At 39.5% G+C, this 5,526-nt stretch overlaps 1 pseudogene; it reads right to left on the bottom strand.

Moving 5' to 3' along the window:
* Nucleotides 1–414, bottom strand: part of LOC103194858 — a 2,254-nt pseudogene extending 1,840 nt beyond the window's left edge.
* Nucleotides 415–5,526: the final 5,112 nt, after the last annotated feature.

A 5,526-nucleotide genomic window follows, 5' to 3' on the forward strand; every position in this document is an offset into this window, starting at 1 on the left:
TGGGTGGGAAAGAGGGATATAAAAAGAAAAATTTTAAAACAAACAATTACAAAACTGTGGGGTGTGGAATACAACATCCAAGCTCTGTTAGGGCACAGAGTGGGATGGAAACCCACCCCACAGTCAAGAAGGTGGGTGGAGGCAGGGGATGCCCTCACCCCTGTTTAACAAAAGTGTGTGGAGTGTAAGAGCAACAGGGTAATATCACACCTTTGTAGTCATCAGCCTGCAGCACAGCTGCCTATTCTGCCTTTGGCAAGTGGACTCACTCTTATATTTCAGCCTAGAAAGACTGTCACTTGCATATATTAAAAATGTTCTTGCAATTGCTTGCCAATATTTCAAAATGGTTGTGCCCTCAGGACAGATGCTACATTTTGCAGCTCCATTTGTTTCTTTATTCACTGTTTCCATTCAGATTCTTCTACTAATCAGTATTTAACCTACTTCTGTATCCTTGCCTTCAAATTTCAGAGTTCCAGGATCATCTTCTGTGTCAGTTTCAATTGGTTTCTCATTGCATTGTTGCAGAGGGTCTGTGTAGCTTGTCTGCTTATTCCACCATCTTGCTGGAACTTTTCTGTTTTTTGTCTATTCAGGTTCTGCTCCCTAGTTCCTTGGGTTCTATACCCCTGAGGCCTCTTGGTCTGGCCTCCCTCTGCCCTGCTTGGTGAAGTGTTATAAAGCTCTTTAGCCATACTGATAAATGCCCATTGGCACCCTAATCTACCAGTAAGACTTGGCCCAAAGGGGCTCAGCTCTCTTGATGCATGGGTCAGTAAACACAGCTTCATTTACAAATGCCTGGAAGCACCCCCTCCTCCAGGAGGACTCTTCTCTGAAGGAGCTCAGCTCTCTTGCTCCATAGATCAACAAGCCTAGCTTTATTGACAAATGCCTCCAGGTAGCCCTTTCACCAAGAAGACTCCTTGAAGGCATTCAGGTGTCTTGTTTTATGGGTCCACTCCTACAACATCTCACACTAGGTTTTTGGTTATACTGCTACCATTTCCCTGCCACAGATTCTCACCCTTTGTATCATCTTTGGTGTTGCAGCTCTCCTCATTTTTATCTGAGCCATCACAAGAATAGCCTTTGACATCCTTAATTCCAGCAACAGTATCTTGAAAGCAATCTAGCTTTTTATTATTTGTCTCACTGCTGTTGAGTCAGATCTGACTATCTGACTCATAGCAACCCCTCCTTGGGTTTCTGAGGCAGTATCCATATGGAAGTAGAATCCCCAATCTTCCTTCTGAGAAGTGGCTGCTGGGTTTGAATCACCAGCCTTCTGGTTGGCAGTCAAATGCCTTAGGCATTATGCCACCAGAGCTCCCAATTTTATTGTTAGGCATCTTAAAACTCTTCCAACCTCTACCTATTTCCCAATTCCAAAAGAGCATCCACAATTTAGGTATCCGTTAGAGAAGTATCCCATCCTTCTGATACCAAATTTTGTGTCAATTTTCTAATGTTGCTATAAAAGAAATACCACAAAGTGGATGGCATCAATAAATAAAAATTTATTTTCTCACAATTTAGAGCTACCCTTCCTTGGGTTTCTGAGGTCATATCACTATGAAAATAAATTGCCCAATCATCCTTCTGAGGAGTGGCTGATAGGTTTGAAATTCCAGCTTTCTGATTAGCAGTGAAATGCCTTAGACAGTACACCACCAGAGCCCCCCTATTTAGGAGACTAGAAGTCCAAATTCAGAGCATCAGCTCTAGAGGAAAGCTTTCTCTCTGTGTCATCTCTGAAGGAGTGTCCTTGTCTCCTTTCAACATTTGTGGGCTCACAGTTTCTTGGAGATCTCCATGTGTCTTGACATCAATCTTCCACAGGGACTAGGATGTTCTCAGTGCAGAGGCCCTGGCTCCAAATGATGCACTCCAGTACTGGCTCTTCTTTCTTGGTGGTAGCAAGGTCCCTTCTCTTTCACTTCTCTCTCCTTTTAACTTTAAGATAAAAGGTAATGTAGACCACACCACTGGAAAACCCCTCTTACATTGGAAGAAGTTTGTGATCTGTGAATAAGGGTGCTGCATCTTACCACAATCTCCTTACAAATGATTGGCTGATCACATCATATCACATCATGAAGGACAATTATGTTATTACATAACTGATAAATTGCATCACTGTATAACTTCCAAACCACTGAGAATCATGGCACAGCTAAGTTGACATATATTTTGGAGGGACACAACTCAATACATGAACAACCAAATAAACCAAATTCACTGCCATCTAGTGAATTCTGACTCATAGCAACTCCAATTGAGTTTCCAAGGCTGTCAATCCTTACAGATACAGACTGCTTCATCTTTCTTCCATGCAGTGGCTGGTGGGTGCAAACCACTGACCTCTTAGTTAGCAGCCAAATTATTTACCCACTATATTATCATAGTTTCTTGTCCTGGAAATAAATAATTATGGTCAATGTTCAGTTGGAATATTGTCTCTTAAATAACAAGGAATGGATACATACAGGAGGATCATAAAAAGGGTTTAAACTTGCCTGTGAAACTAAGAAAAGTCCACAAAGCAAATATGATTCAAGAGGAGCTTGAAGGTGAGTAACATAAGCTTGTCTGACACAGGCTACATGGTCCCTGACAACATAAAATCCCATCTTCCTAGGTGACTCAGAATAACCATAGAGAAACTCAGAAATTTCAAAAGAAAACATACAACCAGACTTTTTTTTTTTTTTTTTTCACAAACATTTACTGAGTGTGTAGTGTTGGTCAATCATTGGCCATTTGAAATATAAAATGGAATAATCCATGGTCAATGCCCTCTAAGAACTTATGCTGTGTGGTTGTGATTCTCAGACATTAGGGTACATCAGAATCACCTGAAGGGTTTGTTAAAACATTGATTGCTCAGCACCACCCCTTGAGTTGATGATTCATTTGGTCTGGAGTTGTTGTCATTGTAAGTGATTGAGTCAATTCTAACTCTGTTGTAACCTGTATGACAGAGTATAACAGTTCTTTAGGGTTTCCTAGGCTGTAATCTTTATAAATGGAGAAAATGGGTAAATGGAGACTGGATAAATGGAGAAAAGATTGAAGTTGCCAAAGATTTCATACTACTTGGACCCACAATCTACATAAATGGAAGCAACTGTCAAGAAACCAGAAATCATATTGCACTGGACAAATCTGCTGCAAAAGACCTCTTGAAAGTGTTGAAAAGACTTCTCTTTGAGGACTAAAGCCATCGTATTTTCAATCTCTTCATATGCATGTAAAAACTGGAAAATAAGGAAGACTGAAGAAGAGTTGATGTTTTTGAGTTATATTGTTGCTGAACAATACTGAAAGTACCATAGACTGCCAGAAGAATGAAGAAATCTGTCCTGGAAGAAGTGCAGCTGGAATGCTCCTTGGAAGCAAGAATGGCCAGACTTCATCTCATTTACTTTGGTCATGTGGTCAGAAGGGACAATTACCTGGAGAATGATATCATGCTTAGTAAAGTGGAGGGTCAGCAAAAAAAGGGAAGACTCTCAATGAGATGGATTGACAAAGTGTCAGCAACAATAGGCTGAAGTATAACAAGGCTTGTGAGGATGGTACAGGACCAGGAAGTGTTTTGTTCTGTTCTACGTAGGGTGTCTATGAGTTGGAGCCAACTTGATGGCACTTAGCAACAGCAACAGCAATCTTTATGGGATACTATTGCCAGATCTTTTCTACCGTGAATTGGATGGTATTCTCAAACTGTTGACCTCTTGGTTGTAGCAGCCCAGACCTTAACCATGGCATCAAGAAGACTTCTCAGGTCTGGGGTAAACCCAAACCAAAGTAAACCCACTGCCATTGAGTCAATTCTAAGTCATGGTAACACTATCAGATAGAGTAGAATTGCCTAAGACTGTAAATCTTTACAGAAGCAGATTGAATCATCTTTCTTCCTCAGAGCAGCTGGTGGGTTCAAGCTGGTGGCTTTTGGTTACCGACAAAATGCCTTAAACAGCTCTGGGATGTGGCTTAATGATTTTTATTTTTAGCAAATTCCCAGATGATGAGGTATTACTAGTCTGTAGATCATTTGAGAACTATTAAAGGAAGAGACAACTAGGTAAATCAGTGACTAACAATCAGTATGATGAGCACATAAACAGCAAGCAAGGTTCAGGACAACTGTGGCTCTGTAGGGTTTGGATATAAAAACTACAGTACACAATCATCTTTGCTCTACTTTCCTGTCCTAATGAACTCTAAACTTCCTTTATGATGTGTTTTATAGAGAAAAATCAACACTATCTCTCCCATAAATCCTCTACTCCAAAGCATTTCCATGTTCACTATCAATACTCAGAGTGTCAGCTATAAACTAAGTACACCTGGATTTTTTGATATTTTATTTTATTTTTTAATTGTGATTTGGGTGAAAGTTTACAGAGCAAATTCACTTTCCATACATTTCCATACATCAGTTCACATACATTTTCTCTCATGACATTGACTACAATTTACCACAATGCAATAGCTCCCCTCCCACTTCCTTCCTATAGTTACCTCCTTCCTGTGTCCTTCCCTCCATGCACTCCTGCCCCTGAGCTATGTCCTTGTCCATGCACAGCCCTTCTATTCTCCCATGATTGTTCCCTCCAAGGAGTGTATCTAGGTATTGTAAATGTTCACCTCATATGCACACCTTGATTTTTATTGAATTCATGGGATGAAAAAAAAAAAAAAAAAAAAAAAAAAAAATAATTTGTGGTGGCTGAAGGAAAGTGAAATAGATAAACAATCAGACACTTTATAAATCTTACAGTTTACCAAAAATTCAAGAGGATAGCGAGTTCTGGAAACATGACTGAATAATGACTCTGCAACAGAAAGAGTTCAAGTAAGAATATACAATGGATTGGTTTTTGATGGATCACTATTATGCTGTGAGTGCTAAGGCTGTCAAAATATTTCTTGAGCTACTTCTCTGTGTGATATGATGAAAAGAAGAACAATATGAAAAGTGGCCTCTGGCTTCGAATAGATGGTAGCATAATAAGATAGATAAAAAATAGATCATAGATTTAATTCATACAAACGTTTATTCTGCCTCTACTGGAGACTATGGGTATGACTAGGGATATTAAAATAGACAACAAATAATCCATACCCTAAGCCAAAAAAAAAAATCAAACTCATTGCCGTTGAGTCATACCTGACACATAATGACCCCTCCTTGGCCTTAGGCACTATTTCATATCCTTATAGAGAGGGCAATGATATAAGCTTTGGGATCCAGAGTTATTTTTGAAATAACAAAGATACGTTTAGATGTAGTGATTGCAAAGGTGTGATGATAACCATGTAATGATATCCATGATGTAAATTAGGGAAGACTGAAGAACAAGTAATATTTGAGTTGGAACTTAAAGGAAGTTCATGAAGGGGATGAGTTTGTGCAGAAGCAACTGAGCATTCTTCCACTGAGAGGTGTTGTATGTCATAAAGCATTGTGGAACTATGAGTAATTCAAAATGACTGAAGGCTGAGACTTGAGAA

This window comes from Orycteropus afer, unplaced genomic scaffold (assembly GCF_000298275.1).
Source record: "Orycteropus afer afer isolate SDZICR_OR568_19922 unplaced genomic scaffold, OryAfe1.0 scaffold00004, whole genome shotgun sequence".
NCBI lineage: Eukaryota > Metazoa > Chordata > Mammalia > Tubulidentata > Orycteropodidae > Orycteropus > Orycteropus afer.